We start from the raw sequence: 11,963 nt of genomic DNA, 5'->3' as shown, positions 1-11,963 counted from the left end.
CGGGAGGTGGGGGGTTGTAGGGCGGGAGCGGGGGGGGGGGGGGGGGGGGGGAGGGGGGGAGAGGGGGTGGGGGGAAGTGTGTGGGGGGGAGACCAAGGGAGCGCTTCGGAAAATGCGCCTGCGTGCTACAGAAGGGGAGGGGCTCCCTGAGAGGGGGCGGGGACCTGAGCGGGCTACTCGACGACGCGCATGCGTGATGGGGGGCGGGGCGTTTCGAAGGAGAGGGGCGCCAAGGAGAGTGCGCCTGCGTGCTGCGGAGAGGCGGGGCGTCCTGGGTGGAGGCGACGGTCGGAGCGGAAGACGTGCCAGCGTGCTACGGGTAGGGGCGGGGCCGAGCCATTTAGCCTTCCCTTGGGCTGGCTGACTGCGAGGCTGTTGGGGGCCGAGGGTGGGTGGGGGATTTCGTGCTCTCGGTCTCCTCCTGTGTTTTGGACCTGGCCAAACGTGATTTGTTTTGTAATGGCCACTGAAAGTCATGAATACTACATACGAAGACTGGCAAAAATCAACGAGTTCTTAAATTCTGAATAATAAAAACTGAGCCAAAGCCTGAAAGAAAACTGTTAAAAAGTCAATGAAATGAATTAACAGCGGGGAAATAAGCTTATACAATTCGTGACGTTAAAACCTGGAATCTAAACTGGGTGGTGGTGGTGGCTCACGTCTTTAATCCCAGCACTCGGGAGGCAGAGGCAGGCGGATCTCTGTGAGTTCGAAGCCAGCCTGGTCTACAGAGTTCCAGGACTGGCTTCTTGGCCTCTTGGAAACTGTCTCAAAAAACAAAACAAAACTCCGGAGTTTATGGTATTTAGATAGGTTGGGGAGCGTTTCAACTATGCCTTGAGAAACAATGAATCATGAGTAAACAGGTTTGAAAACAAATTTGCAAGCTCTTGAATACTATTTGGCCATACCTTAAGGCCACACAATTAATTCTTCAGCACCACTGGGAAAGAAAATACTAGAGTACGAAGTCTGAACTTCAGCATCAATGTAAACTTCATCATGAGAAACTGCACAAAACTAAAAATAGCTTTAAAAAACATTCAACTTGGTTTTTACAGGGTCACTTTTTTTTTATTTTTTTTATTTTCGAGACAGGGTTTCTCCGTAGCTTTTGGTTCCTGTCCTGGAACTAGCTCTTGTAGACCAGGCTGGCCTCGAACTCACAGAGATCCTCCTGCCTCTGCCTCCCGAGTGCTGGGATTAAAGGCATGTGCCACCACCGCCCAACTACAGGGTCACTTTTGTTATTCAGAAGTTTATGTACCATTACTTAGTCAATCATGATTTTCATACAGATGTTTTGCTTTTTTCCTTTAATATACTCTGAACATTTTTCATGCTTTTACACTTCTTAATTTAATTTATGTATATGCATGAAAATGAGGACATGACCGCTCCTAGGTATGGTAGAAGAGAACGATTTTATTAGAGATATGAGGAAGAACACAGCCAGAGGCATCTAGAAGGGTTCAGATTTCATCTGGGCATGACTGGGGGAGCAGGAAAGCTAAAGAAGAAGAGAAGAGAGAGGGCAAAAGGTCCAAGAGAGTTCTAGGAATCAGAAACTAGGGGAAGGAAATTCGTGACTGGATGACTCCTGGGAGAAGACTTGTTCTGGCTTTCTTTGGGACTTGACAGGTTATTGCTTGTGTGTGTGTGTGTGTGTGTGTGTGTGTGTGTGTGTGTGTGTATAAAGCACCAAAGTCCCATATAGCTGAGGATTACTTTGAAGTTCTAATGGATTTGCCTTTGTGTCTTGTCTTATTTTTATGGTCTTAACAATTTTGAAAAGGGACACATTTACAAGGAAATCAGTGTGTTTGTATGTGTGTGTGTTTGTGTGTCTGTGTGTGTTTACTATAAGATCCTCAAATGTGAAGTAACCAAGTTTGGTGGTGCTGGTCTTTAATCCCGGCACTGGAGAAGTAAACACAGGTGGATTTCTGTGATTTCAAGGCCAGCCTGATCTCCATAGCAAGTTCTATGCCAGCCAGAGCTACAAAATAAGACCTTATCTCAAAAACAAAACAAAACAAAACAAAAAACAGTATGGTTAATACTACTAAAACAATCTAAGACATGATCCACCTATAAAAATTAATAGGATAGGTCACAGTTTCATATTCCTGACCCAGTAAAAGGCAAACTTCATGAAATAGCCTCTCTCGTGTAAGATGATGAATAAGTTTACAGTAAGATGATGTGAAAGTTTACATGGTTGCTGGTCTGGGTGTGAATCCTCCATAGTATTAGGATTCCACCACCCAGCGCTTTGGGAAAATGTCTAGCCACCCCAAACCCTGACACTCCTGGGTTCCAGGGCGTGCGTGCACCATCAAGTGCTCAGGCAACTTACATAGTCAACTGGGGCCCTTAAGCCCTACGTGACTGTGTACACAGCATAGTCACGTGATCTATGCATGATGCAGCTACATAAGCCCTTGTGTGCATGCATAGGCAGCCTTTAAAAGCTGGACATGCCCGCTTCACACTCTCCTTCAGTCCCTCTTCTGAAGAAGTAACTACTGCCTCCCTCTTCCCCTATCTCTCTCTATAGCTCTCTCTCTCTCTACCCCTCCCTCCCTCCGTCTTTCTCTCTCCCTGAGCCAACTTCCTCAGGCCTGTGTACGTGTCTTTCATGATCCATCTGTCCTCGCTCATGCCAAAGATTTATTTATTTTATGTGTTTTGACTGCATATATATCTGTATACAGGTGTCAGATCCCTTAAAACTGGAGTTGCTGACATTGTGAGCTACCATGTGGGTACTGGGAATTGAACCCAGGTCCTCTGGAAGAACAGCCCGTGAAGAAGAGTCAGTGCTCTTAACCTGAACATCTCTCTAGCCTTCTCCCCCTCTTTTTTTTTTTTCTTTTTCAAGACGGGGTTTCTCTGTGTGTTGACCTGGCTGTCCTAGAACCCCCCCCCTCTCTCTCTACCAGGCTGGCCTTGAACTCACAAAGATCTGCCTGCTTCTGCCTCCCAAGTGCTGGAATTAAAGGTGTGTGCCACCACCAACGGGCTCCTCCAAAGGATTCTTAAAAGATAGGCAAACTATTAGTCCTGAGGCCAATTCAGGTTTCTGAACCTTCAATTTATGTTTATACTCTTGCCTACAACCTATGTGCTGGTCAAGAAATGTATTCAATGCATCTCGCTAGTTCATTTCCCAACATTTCCAATAGCTTCATCTTTCCCACGTCATAAACAAAGACAGGCATACCTCATACTCACTGAGAATCATAAAGCGATGCATTACTCTGGGATGCAAGGACCCCAAGGAACAGTTATTTGTGAATTGACATTATTAAGCCACATTGAGAAATTGTCTACTAACTGGGTAACAGATTATCTTGTTAAATGACATCCAAATAGTTGCTTTCAACAAGCTATGTTACAAATCACAGGAAATGGATATTCATACAACTTCTTAGAGAGTTAGGTAAGTCTGCCATACCACAACTAGGGAACACTGCCTCCTGCAAAACTTCACTTGGTGTTTCGTTTTGCTTTAATTTTTGCTAGCATAGTATATGTAAAATGCTACTACCAAGTTTCTCAAATACACCTGGTCATCCTTTTGATTTTTTTTTTGTCTATATGATCTGTAATTGGTAGCATAATTCTTCTACATTATCCTAAGAATTTTCAATTAGCAACTTTTGTTTGAGCAGAAGCCTTTCTGAAACAATCTGAACAGTATTGGTAAGCTTTGTTAACGAGGTGTAATTTGGGGATATGATAGGACAGATGAATCAAAAATATCTCTAGTTCTCAGTAACTAGCTGGGCAACAGACCAAATTTGAAATGCATGAAAGGAGATTACTTCCCTGATTTCAAAAAATTGATAGTTTGAGGTAAGTTTTTTTTAATATTTATTTATTTATTATGTATACAATATTCTGTTTTGCGTGTATGTCTCCAGGCCAGAAGAGGGCACCAGACCTCATTACAGATGGTTGTGAGCCACCATGTGGTTGCTGGGAATTGAACTCAGGACCTTTGGAAGAGCAGGCGATGCTCTTAACCACTAAGCCATCTCTCCAGCCCCCTTGAGGTAAGTTTAGTGATAGAACAGTTTCCTGGCATACGTGAGATCCTGGCCATTATTCACAGAGCTGGAGGAGGGGGAACAGAAAGGTGGGACTGGGTAAGAGCTGGTTGTGGGCTATTTCTAGGTATAAACAAATCATTGCAAACCAGGCATAGTGGAGCAGAGCACGCCTTTGAACCTGGCACTTGAGAGGCAGAGGCAATCAAAATCTCTGTGACTTCGAGCCCAGCCTGGTCTACATAGTGAGTTCTAGGACAGCCAGAGCTGCATAGTGAGAACCTGTCTCAAAATATATACATATATACATACATAATGCAAAAATATGTATATAAACAATAGTGAGAGCCCACAGTGCAAAACTTCTAACCATAGCCGGCAAATCTGAGAAGGAGATGATGGTGAAGCTGAACCTTAAATGACTGGCAGGAACAGACCCAGCTGCAAGGCAGGAGGAGAAGTAAAGAAACACAATTCTGAAAACAGAGCAAGAGAAGCCCTGGAGTGGCCCCTTCTCTTTTTCTTCTTCCTCTCCATGCAGTGGTACCCCAAGCTACCTTCTGAATGCACCAAAATCCTGACTCCCCTCCCTCAAGAATATCCTAATGGCCCATTTCTTCTCTCTGCAGCTTCACCAAAATTTCCATTTTCTCCATGCTGCTGATCTTTGGCAGTTTTTAGGAGTGCAATCTGATCGAAGAACTGATGAAGCCCACGTTACCTTAAAATTATAGAAATATGCAGGGGAGAATCCTTTTAGAAGTGAGAATTCTAGGTTCCCCCTTTATGTTTTGGTCTTGTCTCTAAATTACTGAATGATGTAAGACAGAACAGGTAGGTTGGTCACCAGATTCTGATCATTTCTCTTGGCATTGACTCTGTCTTTGGTATGGTGCTAACACTTTCTCATTATGGTGGGGTAGAAATCTTGTGTCATTATAAAACTATCTCTCGCTTGCTGTCTTACTGCCAGAGGTTGTCACAGCCCCAACTCTAGCTCCCTAGGAGTAAACTGTGAGAAAGGATCTAAAAGGGCTTAAGAATCAGCTTCAACTTCAGACCAGCCTTGCCCAAGATTGTCCAGCCTTCCTGCCATATGATCTCAGGTTTCTTTGGAGGACTAGAGATGCACTTGGTGACTGGAGATCTGTTCTTGTGACTCTTTATAGCTTAAAGGAGCTGCCTAATGAAGTGGGGGAGTAGAGGTTGAGGGAGAGAGCCAGCCAGAGCCAGTCTCAAATACAAGGCTACTATCAGTATCAGACTCCTGCCAGCACTAGCACACTGAGAACTGCAGGAAAAGATTTCTGGGTATCAGTAACCTTGACTGCAGCTTGAGCCTCAGTCCTTCCTCCTACCGTGATCCCTGGCCATGACCCTGACTGGCTCTCCCCGCCTATGCTAGTGTCTAGCTCATCATCCAGGGTTAGCTCCAACCTTACCAGAAACTCCATCGCCTTGACTCTATTCTAACTGGCAAGCCAGAAGCAGAAGTTGTCTGGTTTCAGCATCTGCTCATCAGATATCATTTGCTATGCAGTCTGACTGACCACATCTCTCACAGATACCTCATAATCACATTTCCGCTTGTTTTGCCGAATCCTCATGAAGTGGAAACTCTGCCTCCGCTTCCTGCGGCAGAATTGACCTCTGCGTTACTGCTTCCTGGAAACTCAGACCCACTAGTTCTAAGTGTGCCTTCTTAATAGTTTATTTAATAAAACTAGTTAAAGTGTGCATTTTAAATAAATTCTAGAAATGATTCTTATGCCTGCTAAGTTTGAGGCCCAAGGCTATATAAGATCACTACCCCGATTGTTCTAAAGAAGAGACATCACTTCTGTGAATCCCAGTCCCTTGATTGGTTGCTGTGGGTGTCAGTCATGATTCCTTCTTATTAAGTTAGTACCTGATGAGAAGGAAAGAAAATTTAGGATACAAGAGCTCACTGTTCTGTCCTCAGAGACACAGGCTTTATGGCCAGTTGGCTATACCACCAACGTTGTGAGCTTGGTGGTTTGAGTAGGAATGGCTCCTATTGGCGCATATATTTGAATGCTTGGTCACCAGGGAATGGGACTAGAATTTAAAAGGATTAGGAGGAGTAGGGGATGTGGACTTGTTGGAAGAAGTGTATCACTGAGGGTGGACTTTGAAGTTTCAAAAACTCAGGCCAGACCCAGTCTTAGACTCTCTCTGCCTATGGGTCAGGATGTGGCTGTCAACTACTTCCCCAGCACCGTGCCTGCCACCATACTCCCCACCATTATGATAAGGGACTAAGCCTTTGAAACTGTAAGCAAGCCCCCACTCCACGCCACACACCTTAAGCTCTTTCTCTTCTAAGAGTTGTCCGGGTCATGGTGTCTCTTCATGCCAATAGAACAGTGACTGAGACGGTGAGTTTATTATCTTATGGCTTGATGAGACGCCCTAAATACCATACTCTGGTCATGAGTTTTCTACCACCACCCGGATGGATGTTGGATGGCACCAGGTTACTATCAGTTGCAAACAGACCAGTAGAGAAAAGTCAGATCTCTTGTGACCATTTAGTCTATCAAGTCTTACACAGAGCAGTGAATTCTTACTGCCTTCCCGCCTGAGTCTTGGGCACTTCTAGGCCTTGTTCAGGCCCCGGAGAGAATGCCTGCTGCAGAGGCCCTGCTGCCTGTCCCTAAATGCCTGAATGACCCTCTGGGGCTTCCTTCAGAGCCTTCTAGATCAACTTGCCTTGCAAAATTTAGTTTCTTTGTTTTTACATCCTTCTCCAATTCTATACTTAATTTCAAAATTGCTTACTCAGAAGGAAGATATGCTCAGTGGGCAAACACTTGCCTAACATGGGCAAGCCCTGGGTGCCATCTCCAGCACTGAGAAAAGCAAAGGCAAGCAAAGTGGAGAAGCAAAAACACAGAGCTGTCTTCCCACACATCACTAATACGATGCCCACACACAGGAGCTCCTAGCCACCTCCTCAAATACTCTGCTTGAAAGCCTTCTTCCCACCATGTGCTTGGGATGAATCATTATCCATGCTGTGCCCTCTACAAAATGACTACCCCAAATTCCAGAACCCCTTCAGTGCCCTAGGTGCTCACAGCTCTAGGATCATCCTGCCTTCCCTCCTCTCAGTGGAATCTACAACATGGTGCTGTGGAATTCTGTAAGATGTGGAGGGTCAGCTCCATCTCATTCCCAGTCCCTCTGACTTCCTGATAATCTAGAGCACGGGTTCCCAAACTTCCTAACGCTGTGCCCTTTAGTTCCTCATGTTGTGGTGACCCCGACCACATTGCTACTTCATAATTGTAATTTTCCTACTCTTATGAATCATAATATAAATATCTATGTTTTCTGATAGTCTAAGGTGACCCTTGTGACCAACCTTGTGGGTAAGGCTACCCACAGGTTGAGAACCGTTCTGTACTTCCCACTCCATCTCAGGTTCTTCCTACACAGGCCCAGCATGTTTTGCTGCTTACTCTTAAGACTTGAGCAGGGTATCTTTCCCTCCCCCACCCCCCCAGTCCTACTTGCTTCTGGCTTCTTTCTCCTGTTGTTGCAACATACTTTATTCTTATCCCAGGCCTGACCTCAACCCTGATGGTAGGGAACTTCCTCTTGACTTTCTTGCTGAAGTCAAGCATGAACATGTTTTTGAGCTCCCAGCATTTCTGGTTGGAAAATCTCTTGCCTATTGTTTTCGGACTGAGGCTGCTGTGTCTCTTGATAAGAATGGCTCCTGTCCAGTTCTTCCACTGGCATTGTTCTCTGCTCCATGGTTAGTAAGGCAGCTTCATGCCAAGTCTTGGCCTTGCTTCCAGCCTAGAGTAGCCGCTCATACTTCCAATCCAGTCTTGATTCACAATTCCTATTTGGAGAGTCAGTCATGAGGGTATTCTTTGTGCAGCCCCTCAAGGAGCTATTTAAAGACTGACATTACAGAGATCTGTAAAATAGTCCCTTTGAGAAACCTGGATCACATTCCCAGGAACAGGATAGATGATGTGTCTTTGAAACTGAGGGCTGTTGGGCTTCCATCCTGCGTGGATATAGTTCAATCAGGTTCCCATGATTTATTATTGTTAAATCAGTTAATTATTATCGCTATTCCCAATAGTAAACACTTTCCCATATCCTTTAGACGTCTAATCTAAGGATTAAAAATATCCCTCGCCTTTTGGGCCCCTATTAAAAACAGTCCTCTGATTGATCATTAATGTAAGTCAGGCATCTTTTATCCATGCATCCATCTATCTATTCATTCACTTATTCAGTCAGTCTTAAGGTTGCTGTTAAGGGTTGAACCCAATGCATTGTATGAAGCAGGCAAGTATTCTACTACTGGGTTCTAATCCCAAGCCTCCTTTTACATTTACTTTAAGAAAGGAGTTCACTAAGTTGCCCAGACTAAACTTGAACCTATTCTGTGTTCTAGGAAGTCCTTGGAGTTGGGATCCTCTTGCTTTAGCCTGTTGAGTAGCTATGATTACAGCCCTGTTCTTCACACCCAACTTCATTCTGTCAATGGATATTGATTGCTGACTCTGTGTATCGCCCAGTGAGGGGGCTGGGAACACAGTGTATGAGCAAGATCGTGTTGTACATGTTCTCCTGTTGTGTTTGAAGCATTGTGTGTGGGCCGAGCAAAGGCTAGAGGAAGAAGGCTTTCAGAGGCAATGATGACTAAGCAGAAGCTGAAGGGCTAGTGGCTGTTTTCATTGACAAAGAAAAGATATGAAGAAGTAGAGAAATGCTCCAAGGCAGAAGAGGGGCTGGCTGTTAAGAATTTAAAGAAGGCACAGCTTGTGTACCAACATGGAAGTCCCAGCACTGGGAGGAGGAGTCAAGACCTCTAGGTCGTCCTTGGCTACACAGTAAACTTGAGACCATTCTGGGCTAGGAGATCCTGTCTCAAACAAACAAACACACAAATAACCACAACAAAAATGAAACCCCCAGAACTAAAAGATGCTACTCCTGGGTGAATAATACCAGGAAGTAGTGGGAATCGAAGGCAGAAAGCTTTTGAAGCAGGCTGGCCATAAAATATTTTAGGAATTCATGTGAGCCTGAGTGACAGGGCAGGGCAGACCTGACTTCTACTATCCTCTATGACATCATGCAAAAACCAACTTCTGACTTTACCTGGAGTGAGAAGACGCAGTGCTGAAATTTGGCTCCACAGCCACCAGATCACAAGGCTTTTATCGATCTCAAAGTTTGTGTTTGAACAGAGAGTTTTCAAGAATGTAACTTGTCTTCATTAGATTACAAAAAATAAAAAATCAGACAAAAACAATGATGTACACACCCAACTAATCCAGTGTGTGTATACAGCAGGTTCTGGCAGTAGAAGCCTGTTTGTCCTGACCAGAAGAGCCCTGCCTATTACAGTTCTTCATCTTGATACTAGAATAAACAGCAATTCTCAGGGTGTGTTTGCCTTAGCAAAATCACCAGCTTGGATCCCTATGTTACCACCATGTGAAATCCCCACCTACTGTTCCTGGGAAAGCATGCAGCTGCTCCAATCCTGAGTGAACCCATAGGAACATTGGGTAAACACAATACTTTGGGCAGGGCCCTGCTTCAGTCACTAGGGAAGGGAGAAAGAAAGGCCTGAGTTTTTGAAACCTCTTCTGGAGGAGTAAATAGATCAATGGTAGTGTAGCTTTGCCCAAAATATGGTCCCTAAGTTGACTTCAAATTTCTTGGCACTCGTAGTATTGCTCTTGGAGTTATCTAGAGGGCTTGATAGAGAAACTTCTTTGGTAAGAGCTTGTAAGTCTCACCTTGGCATAAGGAGAGTTAGGCTGAGAGCTGGATTTGCCAGTGGCTTCTGTGCTGTCTACAGCTATGCTCCCCTCCATCAGTGTCCTTGGAAAGCAAAATGGTAAAGCCCTGCTTTTGCTGTTTACAAACTCCCGTCAACAATGTTAAGATTCGACTGTTCCCATGGCCAACATGTTACAATGGTAGTAATCATGATGATGATTGTTATGGTAAAAATAAAACGGCACCTTTCCCCTAGTGGCTGCAGCGGGCAGTGGGCCACAAGGAGGGAGGTGGTAAAACACTGCAGTTCTTCAACTGGCTCACGGGCTGCAAGAGCCAGCAGGTCCTAGGCAGGGAGCCATGTGGCAGGTGAGAGACAGAGACACGCCATGCAGAGAAAGTGGGTATGTAATTAGTGGATTATGGAAGGGAAAGGGGAAAGGGGTAAAAGGAGAAGAGCAGAAGAGAGAGAGAGAGAGAGAGAGAGAGAGAGAGAGAGAGAGAGAGAGGAGGGGGAAAGGGGAGAAGCCAGGAGAAGGAGCAAGGCAGAAGCTGCCTCTTAGGGAGACAGAAAGGAAGGAACTAAGGCTGGAAGCAGAAGAAAGATCCACTTGACTTGGCAGAAGGGTGAGGGAGTGGGCAGACCTTGTCTCTTAAAGGGACAGGACAGACCATTACATTACCATCTCTTTTTTATAATAAAAAGGCGGGAGGTTAGGCACCACAGGTTAAAGGAATTGGGATGGCAGAGTCTCAAGACTGTTTCCTGCTTATTTGTGGACGTCTTGGTGGTGAGCCTGAGAAAAGCTGGGTGCTGATCACATCCTGGGGTAGCTGGTCTCTTTGTTCCTGTCCGGTGTTTGTGGTATAGAAATGTCTGGTGTCTCTTACACCTGTTTAAGTTATTGGCAGAACAGAGGACAAAGTTAAGTTTAGGGAAAAAAAATTAGGACCATGGAATTGAGAGGGGTGTATCTGACCTGCTTAAGGTGGATCCTTCAATTTGGCTCCCTGAAACTTACAAGAATTTTGGGGGTTTGTGAAAACATAAGTTTTAAACAGCAGCATATTTATATCAGAATGACTGTGACAGATATTTTTGCATAATAAAAAGTGTCTTTAAGACTATGAAAGGTGCCGGGCTGTGGTGGCGCACGCCTTTAATCCCAGCACTCGGGAGGCAGAGGCAGGCAGATCTCTGTGAGTTCAAAACCAGCCTGGTCTACAGAGCTAGTTCCAGGACAGGCTCCAAAACCACAGAGAAACCCTGTCTCGAAAAACCAAAAAAAAAAAAAAAAAAGACTATGAAAGGCAGTGTGAGAGAGAATTTTGTTAACTTGTACTTCTTGAAATTTGTTTGGTGAGGTTGTCCATATATATATATTTTATTGATATTTATTGAGCTCTACATTTTTCTCTGCTCCCCTCCCTGCCTCTCTCCTCTCCCCTTCAATCCTTCCCCAAGGTCCCCATGCTCCCAATTTACTCAGGAGATCTTGTCTTTTTCTACTTTCTACTTCCCATGTAGATTAGATCTATGTAAGTCTCTCTTAGTGTCCGCATTGTTGTCTAAGTTCTCTAGGATTTGGTTTGTGGGCTGGCTTTCTTTGCTTTATGTTTAAAAACCACCTATGAGTGAGTACATGTGATAATTGTCTTTCTGTGTCTGGGTTACCTTACTCAAAATAATGTTTTCTAGCTCCATCCATTTTCATGCAAAATTCAAGCTGTCATCATTTTTTTCTACTGTGTAGTACCCATCGTGTAAATGTACCATTTTCCTTATCTGAGGTTGTCCTTTTAAACTGAAAAAACCCCTCAGCTGTCAAGCTGTATCAGAGATCTTTGAGAAGGATAAAATTTTACTTGAGTTATTGTTTAAAAAACAACAGAGAACTTATTTGGTTGGCACCTAGAGCTACTCCTCAAGTTCCTCCATAGTCGCTGAGGGTCATATTTTTCTTTTGCTGTTTAGTGCAGGATCTGCCAGGTTCCAGAAGATGCTGTGGGCTAAGAAATCTGTAGGAAGGTAGGAAGACAAGCCTACCTTGGCCTGAGAAGCTAGGCTGTCGATTCTAGGATTCTGTCCACTGTCTGGAGATCTTCAGTTTAGATGAAAGGCAG

This window comes from Microtus oregoni, unplaced genomic scaffold (assembly GCF_018167655.1).
Source record: "Microtus oregoni isolate MIOR12 unplaced genomic scaffold, Mior012 000011F_ref0000422, whole genome shotgun sequence".
Taxonomy (NCBI): domain Eukaryota; kingdom Metazoa; phylum Chordata; class Mammalia; order Rodentia; family Cricetidae; genus Microtus; species Microtus oregoni.
Note: the sequence above shows the minus strand (reverse complement) of the source record.